The 13,131-nt window shown below is 42.0% G+C and overlaps 1 pseudogene; it reads right to left on the bottom strand.

The window, feature by feature from the left end:
- Positions 1 to 11,918: 11,918 nt before the first annotated feature.
- LOC117816999 lies at positions 11,919 to 12,828 on the bottom strand (annotated as a pseudogene).
- Between the last annotated feature and the right edge of the window lie 303 nt (positions 12,829 to 13,131).

Below are 13,131 nucleotides of genomic sequence, written 5' to 3'. Positions count from 1 at the left end.
CTGTATGGCGGTCCTGCTCTGTAGGACCATAGCGGATCAGAGATGGACCGGACTCAGATCAGGTGGATGTTCGATGTCAGTTCATTCAAGCCTCTGAGAACAGTGAGTGGGGCTTTAAGCAGGTCGTCTTGTTTCAATTAAAACCACTGTTTGAATAAGAAAACAGTCCACAGTGTCCACATGCACATGGACAATAACAATCTGTTACAGGCTCAGCAGATATTCTTATAAAGTAGTATAAGTTCCTCACATATCACTCTATTTTTATCCCATCTTTATGTTTTCAGGGTTCAGAGCAGCAGACATCGAGGCACAAAGATATCTGACACCGGAAAACACAAAAACAAGCAGAGCGAACAGAAACGCAGAGACGTGGAGGACGGAGGGACAGATGGACGGCCTGACAGAGACAGTGTGTTTCATATTACAGGAGCATAACTGTGTCTGAACCAGCAGATCAGCTGGGAATATGCTCCTGTTTCCTGGGACCTGCTGGGTTCACACACATTGAAACACACACACACATTCAAACTCACACACACACTGCTAACATAAAGCATACACTCACACGTGCACATGGACATACATACAGGAGTTATGGGCGGTCTTGTACCTCCTGCTTCAGCGCCATCTGCCTCCCTGATATATGAGCCTACCAACACCCTCCTCTCACACACACATTCACACACACACACACACTTTTATTCATGTCTCCACGTAGACCGTCATTAACCATGTTAATCCTCTCATTCTTCACTTTTAAAGGACCTAGTTCTATTTTTAAACCTTAAATGCAGGTCATTAATTCTTCCTCTAACCCATTCTCTCTGTTTAAGAGTCTTTTGGATGATTCTGAACTAGTTTTGAGTTTTTCTCATGTCGGCTAAAAGTACAGAATTAATGTTTTATCCAGGTTATCTTCTCAAGGTCCGACAAACCTCAGCACCAGCCAAAGTTTCAGCAATCACAAACATCTTATTTGCACATTTAGCTAGACAAGTCACGTTGAGTTGGATGTCAATCGATCAATCAATCTTTATTTGTATAGCGCCAAATCACAGCAAACGTTATCTCAAGACGCTTTTACAAACAGAGCAGGTCTAGACCACTCTATGTCAAATTATGAACAGAGACCCAACACCAAGACAGGATAAGACTCAGTCTGACCCCACCTTAATCCATCATGAGCATTCCACCTCACAGTATTTAGCTAGTTACAGCGGAGAGGACAAACTTCCTTTAACAGGCAGAAACCTCCAGCAGGACCAGACTGTTAAATGTTGTCCTGTTGTGTCTGCATGTGTCATCTTTAACATCTCCTCATTGCTGCTTCCTGATTGTCTTGCTCCATGTATTTTATGTCCATGGGCACTTTCTCAAAGACGGTCATATCATGTCCTTATGTAGCTTTTAGTTATTTTTAATCGTCTGGTGCTATTTGTACTTTTCTTTTTCTTCTCTTTTTTGTTTGTTTGTTTGTGTTTTGGTTTCTCCCCTACCTTCTTATTATGATCTTATTTTATCTTTGTTGAATCTTGATCTTTTTAGGGAGCCTTTTAAACATCTGGCTAACTCTGGCATATTTACAGAAGTGTTAATTAATATGCATGATGCTTTTAAATACTAAATAAATAATGATACATAAACACACATCTGCTGAGACCGAGTTGGGTCATGACATGAGGATGTCTAGGCTCTTACATTATCAAGCATGATGACATAGATCTAAAAATAAATAAAATATTATATATATCTAAAAACTACTAAAGGAGTTTTTATTTATTAATTTATTTATTTATTTTAATTTATCTCCTCAGTTTTATTCATATTTTTAGCCTTAATTTTATTTTCAACTCTTATCCTTACCCTTTTTAAATTTATTTATTTGAACTATTTATATTCATCATTTAAATTTGATGCTTTAACTTACTTTAATTACACATATTCTATAGTTGTCTGTGCCCATTAGTCTCTATTTTAGTCTCTATTTTAAAATCCATTTTTGTTTGTTTATATGTCTTGCCATTATTTTTATTTCTGCTTCTTTCTCATTTTCAATCGCTGTAAAGCACTTTAAATTGCGTTTGATTTTTATGAAAGGTGCTACAGTATATAAATAAAGCTTGATTGATTATTGATTGAGATAGCTGTAGCCTGCAGGTGGATGCAGGGGAGGTGGTGTGGCTGAAAGCATGAATACATTGACTTAGCAGAGGTGAAACAGAAGCCTCAAAGTCAGGGTGAACAGATCTAGTCTTTTGCATTCACAGTTTCTCTCCACCTGCACAATGTCAGGGAATTTTCAGGATTGCAGTGCATAAGGTGCATTTCGACCAAGAGTTCCAGGGTCTTTTAGCCCCCAGAACTACTTTACCCTGAACTAAAAGGTTCCTGTGCCCCCATTGTTGTCTGCGTTTCGACCGCGGCCCAAAGCCCTGGGTAGATTGTGCAAATCAGGCCAGTGACGTATGGAGGAAATAAAAAGTAAATGCACTACACCACCAGACCAGTAGAGGGCAGTACAACAAAGAAGAATGCCATTCGTCACAGACGACACCATAGAAGCAGACGGACAGGCAGGTATCATTATGAGCAACACAACAGTTAGCCTGTTAGCACGAAGAGACTCAGCTGGTGCTGTTTTAGATGGTGCTATATTTCATCACAGATGTATTCACTGAATCAACACGTGAGAGGAGATAAGCGCGAGTAGCAAAGGCGTTTCAACACGGCTTTAAAATCCTTTTGAACTCAAAAAGCCGTGGCAGAGATCGGCCGGTGTTCTGGTTCAAACAGCGACCCGATTAAAAGTTCCTCCCGTTGAAAAACGCCTTTGCTCTCCACCTGCACAATGTAAGAGAATTTTCAGGGTTGAAGTACATGTGTGAAAGGGGCTGAAGTCTGCAGACTGGAGATCTCCAGCCTCAGGATCATGTCTGCAGACTGATGAGTGAAACATTATCTCTCTGCTAAATCAGAATCGAAAGCACACTTCAAAGTGAAGCACCCGGCTGTATCTTGGTATGTGCATCAGTGATTGCTGAAAGCATTCAGGTACATGATCATATTTCTAAGTCAGGCAAAATAAAGTCAAACCAACTCTCTGTTACGCCAAACTCTGAAACAGGGCTCTATCTCTGGAGCCACATGTCTGATTCGGAGCAAACCCGGAGTAATGATGCATCTCTTCACTTGTTGATGGAGGAGCTGCATGCATCATTCATGAGAGAGAAAAAAAAAACACACTGTCTTGTTTTGTTTTTGGCAAAACTTCAAATATTTGATTCAGATTTTCTTTAGAGTCGAATAAGAAATCGTCGTTTTTATCCCTTCTTTTTTAAAAATGTCAATATCATGCTACGACCATTTGTTTCTCCTTTACAAGCTTGGCTTTCCCTTGTATATGTGGCTTCCGCTTCTCTCATACACACACACACACACACGCACACGCACACACACACACACACACGCAGCATGCTTCTGAACGCTGACCAGGCATCAGCTGGTCGGAGGATGATCAGGGATTTAACGGTGACGCAATGTTGGTGATGCGTGACCGTCCCTCCCGACCACATGCATGTACTGTGCGTGCAAACACACACACACACACACACACACACATGCACACACACACAGATGCACACACACAGCTTCTGACAGTTTTATTGGCAGCTTGTCGCTCCAATGAGGATCCTGGCTCGTTTTTTCCACTTCCAGTTACTCCGAGGTTTAAATACCTGTCGCAGCAGAAAACAGGTTCTTCAATGCAAATGAGAGTTTTACAAGATCAGTGAACTCGTGACCTTCTTCTTCTTCTTCTTCTTCTTCTTCTTCTCCTCTCAACTGTCAGAAAAACACCGTCGTGAAGGGTTTTGTCATCAAGTAGCAAATTAAACAAACACAGATCTGATTTATTGATCTATAAAAAAGTTATTCAGGTTTACATCTTCTTAAATGTGAGGCTTATAAGGCTGCAGATTTCTGTTTTGGATCATTGTACTCCGATAAAATCGCAGTATTGAACCGTATAAATCTCTTTCATGTGCAGACAATCAAACGTTTATCGTGTTTTATATCAAAAACAAAGAATAACTGTGAATCTCTCTCCTCTTCCAGCAGAGATGATTACTCCTGGAGGCCATGAACGGCAGATTTTTATCTCTCTTGGATATGTTACAATCTCAGTCATGTGATTGACATGGGATTTGAGGGAGGAAACTCCAACATGATATCCTGAATAACCACATTAAAGTCAAACTGAGACGACAGGTTTCATCTGTTTGTTCATTCTGAGAAAGTTCTGTTTTCACGGCACAGCTTCCCCCTCAGGGATGATTATCTCTCAGGTGTTATGCTGCAGTCGATGACTGGCAGCTGCACCAGTCTTTAAAAGAACATGTTTTTCAGTCTCTTCTTTTAAATGTGGGTCCCTTCATTGGTTTTGTTATTCCACTTCATGACGTATCACTTTGCAATGACGCTCAATCTTTTCAGAAACAGGGATGCCATGGCTCTGTGACATATTTATCCCAAGAGGCAGCTACACCGATCAGCTATAGCATGTCTAATATCATGTAGCCCCCCTCTCATCTGCTCAGGGCTAAAACAGTCCCTGATGAGACATAGACTCTGGCACAAATAGGACAGCAGCAGATACGCTAAGTCCTGGAAGTCTTAAGGTGGAGCCTCCATGGATCGGACTTGGGTGTCCAACACATTCCCGGCCTAGATGATCGACTGAATTGAGATCTGGGGAACTTGGAGACCAAGTCAACACCTTATGGTGCGTTCACACCAAACGCGAATAGAATCATTCGCACGTCCATATTCGTTCGCGTTTGGTGTGAACGAACCATTAAGCTCTTTATTGTGTCACCTTCTTCCATTGCTCTGTGGTCCGCTTCAGCTCACTTGCTGATGGTAGGCCCTCTCAGTGGTGGACAGGGGGTCAGCGTGGACTCCCTGACAAGTCTGCGGCTATGCAGCTCCTTATGTAACAAACATACTGTGATGCTCTGTGTGTTCTGACATCTTTCTATCAGAGCTAGCTTTAACTTTTTCAGCAGATTGAGCTCTAGTAGCTCTTCAGTTGGATCAGACCCAAGCGGCAACCTCTGGTCTCAAAATATGAAGCTCATGATGAAGTGTTATAAACTGCAATTCATCAAGTGTCCACTTGAGGCTGGCTGCAGAAACATCAGAAACCACATACACACCCATTCAAAACAGACGATCTTTGCAGCATTAATAAACATGTTTACAGCCTGGTTCAAAAAACAGCTTGGGTCTAAGAAGCTAATTCCTCTATCAGCACACACTGTATGGGGGTGATTTTTTTCTAATGCGACGGTTCAGATGATATTAAGATTAGGAGTTTTTGCCCAAATAAGGACATGACTGACTTGACTGACTTGGGGAGCACATAGCTGTTGGCTAGGAGGCTCAAACTCTCTTTACCTCACACTCTGCCTGGTTGAGTCCAGCATTTCCAATATGGCTCCCGCCGACAATTGGCTTCAAAACAGCGCTTCAGGAACAGATAAGTGACGTCACGGATACTACGTTCATTATTTATACAGTCTATGCTCAGACCACATTCCCTTCCTTGGACCACTTTTTGTATGTACTGACCCCTGCAGACTGGGATCTCTCCACAAGACCTGCAGATTCAGAGAACCTCAGACCTAGTCGTCTGAACATCAATGTTTGGTCTTTGTCAAAGTTGCTCACATCCGTACGCTCTGCCATTTTTCTGCTTGCAGCACATCAGCTTCAAGGAAAAAAGTTCACCTGCTGCCTAACATATTCACACACTGACAGGTGACAATGTAAGAGATGAACAAATATATACTTCACCTCTCAGGGGTCATAATGGCTGATCGTTGTATATCTGTCACTTGTCACTTTAATACTCAACTTCATTACATGCAGCAATTAATGAGTATGTATAGAAGTATAAGGTACCCTTGTGCAGAATAGGAGGGTGTTGTTTTGTAAACCTAAATTTGTAACACTGACATGTGTCTGTCACTTTAACAGCATCTAAATTAGACCTGTCTGTCTTCATGCCACTCAGGTTTGTGTGCGATGACGCCGTGCAGATAATTCTTTCTACTTCAGTTTAGCTGCTGCAGCTCGCCAGAGAAATCTCTGCTGCAGAAATCCTGCTTAGAACATACAGCCTTGTTTTTATAGTTTTGGAAATGATTCCTGTAATGATTCAGAAAAATGCATTTATTTAAAAAACTGCTTAAATATGGTGCAGTGGAATAATTATGAATCATAAGCAGTGATTAGTCAGGTTGGACAGATCCATATTTCCAAAATTAAGAAATACTGTTGTACCCAGAACATCTTGCATATTCAGTATTTCATATTAAACCAATAACAAATGTGAGAAAACATGTATATGAAGCTGCTTATAGAGTGAGCCTCTGTTCTGAGCTTCAAATAGACCTTTTCAATACGAATTGTAGAAAATATGTGACAAGATCAGATTTCAGATCAGATTTTTTTCCCTGTTGGAAGATAATACCTCCCATAAAGGGTCAATAAAGTACAAACTGTGTGAGGTTTAATACAGCTGTCACATCGTCCCACACTAAAAGCTCTGAGTGAAATCAATATTTACAGAAATGTCTCTCCGCCCTCTTTATCACCAAATCAAAAGCTTATTTATCCTTGTTGTAATACGTTCTTTTATTACAGTAAAACATGCTCTAGCGAAAGCAATTAGGATAAATATCTCACATCTTTCTTGCCCACATTTCTCTCTTCTCCAATCTGCTCCTGTCACGAGGTCAGGAACAGAAAAACCTCCATTCCTCCTCCTCTGTTATTTCCTCACGTCTGTCATTCAGCAAAATGAGAACCGGCAGAATAGTTTGATTTCTTTGACATTGAATGGACTCGGACCTTTGACCTCTTGGAGAAGATTTAATCTGCCAACTCAAATGATGAGCAGCACTTTGTGGAAACGCCAACATGTTTGAGCACGACTGTCTACGCTTATGTGACCATGTAGAAACGCTCACATAGGCATGCAATGCCAGTAGGAGGTGATTATCATAATCAGTCTGTAAATGTCAAATACCTATAGACACGTTGTGCACATGCGTATTGAGCGCGGAGGAACTTTCATTGTTATCTTAAAATCAGCATCATAACACTGTGGACTTCTCTGGTCTGTCAACACCAAGCGGCAACCTCCGGTCTAAAAATATGAGTCCAATGCGGAAGTGTTAAAAGCTGCAGTTCATCGAGGATCCGCTTGAGGCTGGCTCCGGCAGTACCGGAAGTTACAATACACATGAATGGGGAAAAGACGATCTTTGCAGCATCAATAAACATGTTTACAGCCTGGTACAAAAGATGAGTGTAGTCTGAATAGCTAATTTCTCGATGTCCTCTCACTGTGAGGGGGGTGAATTTTTTTCTAATTCGGTAATTTAGAAGATATTGAGATTACTAGTCTTCCAATGAGAGGCACAGCTGCCTGCAGGAACACTGCAGCTGTTGGCTAGGAGGCTCAAAGCCCGCCTCTTTACGTCACACTGGCTCGACAGAAGCAATATGGCTGCCGCAGCCGATTGGTCTCAAAACAGCTCTTCAGAAACAGATGGGTGACGTCACGGATACTACGTCCAGATGTTTTACAGTCTATGGTCAACACCCATTGGTTTTGCTTTCAGAACGCATCACGGAGCAGGACCGCCGGACAGCTGGAGTCATGTGACCGAGGTTTTCCCGCTGTAATCACTGAATGAAGGATTCTCCTCCTCCTCCTCTCCTCATCCATGTTGTCTTTCTGGTCCTCTGAAAACCTCTGACCTGTTGACTCCAGGCCTGGCTCCGCTCATCATGACTTTGGTTTGTTGTTGTAGTTAAGTGAAATACGATCTGGTGATAACACAGAGTGTTTTATTCAGAAAATTAACCAGATGTTTTCATTTTGTTTTGGGTGAAACCTGACTTCCTGTCCCGCTCCATCTGCTCTGTTGAGATTGATGCGTCGTGCTCCGGCATCCGGCAACAATAGAAGTCTTGTGTATCTGATCCGGAGGGCTACGACCTGCAGGATCTGAGAAGCAGCAGGAACTCAACGGAGCGGATCCAGTGGAAGTTAACACATTGACTAGAATAGAAACCTATCAGACCCGGTGCTGTGATGGATCGGAGGTTGAACGGACAAATTGGACCAGTGAAAATTGGCTGTAGCTCTGCCTGCTTTTAAGTCACATTCCTCTAGATGATTACCAGGTCTCTCCATCTTTCATCCCCCTGGTGCTGTAGTTGTGAGCGACGGCCCACATCAATCATGGGGGGTACACTCTCACTTTACAGCTAAATGGCGCCCTCTACTGTCAAAAACAAATATTGGCTTTCAAAGTCTAGACACAAAAAGAAGACCGCCCCCTTTTAAGAAGAAGAAGAAAGGTACTTTATTGATCCCAAGGGGGAAATTCAATTTTTTCACTCATGCTATTTTTTCAGTCATGCTACACATACAGTTTTTTGGTATATACATACAAATGCACTCACATGCAGTGAACATGCTTAGGGAGAGATGTCAGAGTGAGGATACTGCCGGCAACTAGCGCACCCAGAGCAGTTGGGGGTTCGGTGCCTTGCTCAAGGGCACCTCAGCAGTGATCAGGCAAGTGAACCAGCACCTCTCCAGCCACCAGTCCACAAGCTTCATCCATACTGGGACTCGAACCGGTGACCCTTTGGTTCCCAAGCCAAGTCCCTATGGACTGAGCTACTGCCGCCCAAGATGTAAGAAGTATTTCAAATAAGAAAAGGCGTTAATTCACTACAGCGTTTACTACTTGGACTCGTACTGTGAGCTAGTACGATCATGCTTCATGGTTCTTTATTTAAACCGAGTTGATAATGACGCTTCTCTGGTTGCATTTGATCCTAAATGAGCACCATTATGACCATTATGACCATTATTTCCATTGTCCAAAACCTGTATGTATGCATGATGTTTAGCAGAGAATGACCGTATCGCAAACACTAGATCCAGTGTTTTATTTCACAAAGATGTGTGTGTGTTTTTCTCCCCTGCAGAGACGGACGAAGAGATAAAAAAGCTACATTTAATTTAATTTTACTCAAACTAAACCCCCTTTGACCCCTTAAGGAGAAGAGCCACCATGATTATCTTTCATTTTCAAACTCAGATTTCTGCCTCACAGTCACACCTTCTCATTGTCTCACTTTTTCTTCTTAACAGTTTTTACAAATAATGGTTTGAGCACAAACGTAGAGCAGCTCACTGAAGAGGTTTCCACTTCACCTTTCCTCTCCTCCAAGTACAAACACGCTGCCATGCCCCTCTCTCCTGTCTGCAGTAAATTTCCATCTCAATACCCATTATCCCTGTATTTATCTGAGGTTGGCCAACAGCTGCACAGCCGCCAAAAGTGAACAGTATATGAAGAATACATGATGGTGCACGCAATGAGTATTTGTGGTTTCAAATAACATCAGATCTTACAATTTAAAATTGCATTTCCAAGTTTTATTTGTGTAATTAAAGTAAGACATCATTACTGGCATGGAACAAAAGCATGCACAGGAGGCTGGATGCTTGAAAACTTGCAGGAAAGTCATCAGTTTGGACTCAAACGACCTTTAATGACCTTTAACCCTGACATTGCGGCTTCTCACACTCTTCTTGTAGGGTGGAATTTCAGATTATGGAACGGCAACAAGAAATCCATCATTATAGTCCCATTCCAAACATGAAAAATCAGCTTCCCTCAGTAAAATGTGTTTCATTGTTCTTTGTTTATGCTCTGTGCAGAAAAGATTACAAGCCGACAAGTTGGTTCTGATCCCCGGAGCTCAGAGACAATATCGACAGTAAGGATTTTGGCAGCGCAGCTCTTGCAGGCCGTGACGGGTTTGCACAAACCTGTGAGTTATGGGAGCTGTCTGTTCGACACGATGAAAGGAGGAGATTCAGCACGTGTTGCCTTGATCTTCTCTCTCTCTGTACTTCCTCATGTTTCTGTGTTTCTGTATCCACACACCAATCTCTCTGTTTTATGTTTTCTTAGCATCGCTCCGTCTAATCTTTCTTACTTTTCCCAGCATTCATTGAACACAGCGTCTTTGTTCTCCATTTAATCTCATCGACACCTTCAAGAAAAGATAGCTTTAACAAAGCATGAACAGCTCTGAAGATGTAGCTGGAAGTCCAGGTTCTGAGTGATAAAGATTCAGGATTTTTGACTTAATTAATCTAATGTTTTCATTAAGTCCAGGGAACATCTGCCAAATGTTTTCACTGGAACTACTTTCAACAAATAATGATGTGGTGTAGAGATCTGGAAAGTCCCTCTATCAAAACAACTACAAGTGGTTTTGTCCTCACTGAATTACAATGTAGATTTTATTATCAGTAGTTGTCTCGTTCTCAATACAAGAGATAAGCACACACGATGACTCCACCCAGTGAAGGAGGGGTATGACTTTTGTTGGTAAAATAAATGAGCTTCAGTCATCAGCAGACGGGCTCACAGCCTCTAAAGATCGACTAATGAGTGTTTGAGAGAAAACTCATTTTAGTTAGTGGATGGTTAAAACCATTAAAACCATTAAAACATTGTTTGATTTGGAAAGGAGCACTTTAAAAAAGTAATTTGGCTCTTGGTAGTTGCTTTGAAAATGATCAAAACCTGCATTTTTCTGTCAAAAGAAGACGAGCAATTTAGGAGCTACAGACCTGAGCAGGTTATTTGTTTTTCAATATCACTTTATCATAGAAATGGGAATATTTAGCAACATCCCTGAGCCAGATTTTAGATTGAAATGCTCCCCTGCTCACCCCTCTCGTTACTAAAATATCTAAAGTGACGGTGGCCTTGGAGGATCAAACTAATCATGCATCACAAGAGCTTCTTGTGACGTCTGTCCGTTCTGTGCTTCTTGATTCAAACTCTTAGGTTTAACAACTATGACGTTGCTTGAATTTAAGTAATAGGATGTACACTACCAGTCAAAAGTTTGGAAACACCTTCTCATTCAATGGTTTGTATTTATTGTAGTTATTGTAAACACTGTAGATTAATACTGAAGACATCAAAACTATGAAAGAACATATATGGAATTATTGAATGAACAAAAAAGTGTTAAACAAAGCAGAATCTGTTTTATATTTTAGATTCTGTAAAGTAGCCCCCTTTTTCCTTCATGACAGCTTTGCACACTCTTGGTATTCTCTCAGTCCGCTTCATGAAGTGGTCTCCTGGACTGGTTTCTAATGAACATGAGCCTTGTCAAGAGTTCATTTGTAGAATGACTTGCCTTCTTAATGTGTTTGAGACCATCAGTTGTGTTGTTCAGAGGTAGGGTTAGTACACAATGGATAGCCCTATTTGACTACTGTTGTAATCCAGATTATGGTGAAACCAGATTATTTCATAGTTTTGATGTCTTCAGTATTAATCTACAATGATGAAAATAATCTGAATAAATAAAAACCATAGAATGAGAAGGTGTGTCCAAACGTCGTCTTCTTCTTCTTCCTCCTCCTCCTCCTCCTCCTCCACCCTTCTTCTTCTTCCTCTTCCTCTTCTTCTTCCTCCTACTCCTCCTCTTCTTCTTCTTCCTCTTCCTCCTCTTCTTCTTCCTCCTACTCCTCCTCTTCTCCTCCTCCTCCCTCCTCCTTCTTCTTCTTCTTCTTCTTCTTCTTCTTCTTCTTCTTCCTCTTCCTCCTCTTCTTCTTCCTCTTCCTCCTCTTCTTCTTCCTCTTCCTCCTCTTCCTCATCCTCCTCCTCTTCCTCCTCCTCCCTTCTTCTTCTTCCTCCGCCTCTTCCTCCTCTTCTTCTTCCTCCTCTGCCTCTGCCTCTTCCTCCTCTTCTTCCTTCTCTTCTTCCTCCTCTTCCTCCTTTCTCTTCCTCCTCTTCCTCTTCTTCCTCTTCATCCTCTTCTTCGTCCTCTTCTTCATCCTCTTCTTCCTCCTCTTCCTCGTCCTCTTCTTCATCCTCTTCTTCCTCCTCTTCTTCATCCTCTTCGTCCTCTTCTTTATCCTCTTCCTCCTCCTCTTCATCCTCTTCTTAGTCCTCTTCTTCGTCCTCTTCTTCCTCTTCGTCCTCTTCTTCCTCTTCCTCTTCTTCTTCCTCCTACTCCTCCTCTTCTTCTTCTTCTTCCTCTTCCTCCTCTTCTTCTTCCTCCTACTCCTCCTCTTCTCCTCCTCCCTTCTTCTTCTTCTTCTTCTTCTTCTTCCTCCTCTTCTTCTTCCTCTTCCTCCTCTTCTTCTTCCTCTTCCTCTTCCTCATCCTCCTCCTCTTCCTCCTCCTCCCTTCTTCTTCTTCCTCCGCCTCTTCCTCCTCTTCTTCTTCCTCCTCTTCCTCTGCCTCTGCCTCTTCCTCCTCTTCTTCCTTCTCTTCTTCCTCCTCTTCCTCCTTTCTCTTCCTCCTCTTCCTCTTCTTCCTCTTCATCCTCTTCTTCGTCCTCTTCTTCATCCTCTTCTTCCTCCTCTTCCTCGTCCTCTTCTTCATCCTCTTCTTCCTCCTCTTCTTCATCCTCTTTGTCCTCTTCTTTATCCTCTTCCTCCTCCTCTTCATCCTCTTCTTAGTCCTCTTCTTCGTCCTCTTCTTCCTCTTCGTCCTCTTCCTCCTCTTCCTCTTCTTTCTCTTCATCCTCTTCGTCCTCTTCTTCATCCTCTTCTTCCTCTTCTTCCTCCTCTTCCTCCTCCTCTTCATCCTCTTCTTCGTCCTCTTCTTCGTCCTCTTCTTAGTCCTCTTCTTCATCCTCTTCTTCGTCCTCTTCTTCGTGTTCTTCTTCCTCTTCGTCCTCTTCCTCCTCTTCCTCTTCTTCCTCTTCTTCCTCTTCTTCCTCTTCGTCCTCCATCCAATGCCCGACAGGTAACCAATCACTAAATACATGAGCAAGTATGTAGGCAGTCCGTTCTGTGCTTCTTGATTCAAACACTTAAGTGTAACAACTTTGAAGTTGCTTAAATTTAAATAATAGGTTTTAATTAAAATAATGACTTGGAAAAATGTGACTTCTTCATTTACAGGAAGGGATCTACCAGAGCTGCAAATGTTCAAAACACACTGTGAGGGTTGCAAAAGTGTAACAAGGAGAGGTGAAACTGCAAAAGACACAAAA

Source organism: Notolabrus celidotus, chromosome 8 (genome assembly GCF_009762535.1).
Source record: "Notolabrus celidotus isolate fNotCel1 chromosome 8, fNotCel1.pri, whole genome shotgun sequence".
NCBI classification, from domain to species: Eukaryota; Metazoa; Chordata; class Actinopteri; order Labriformes; family Labridae; genus Notolabrus; species Notolabrus celidotus.
This window is presented reverse-complemented; position numbering and strand designations above follow the sequence as displayed.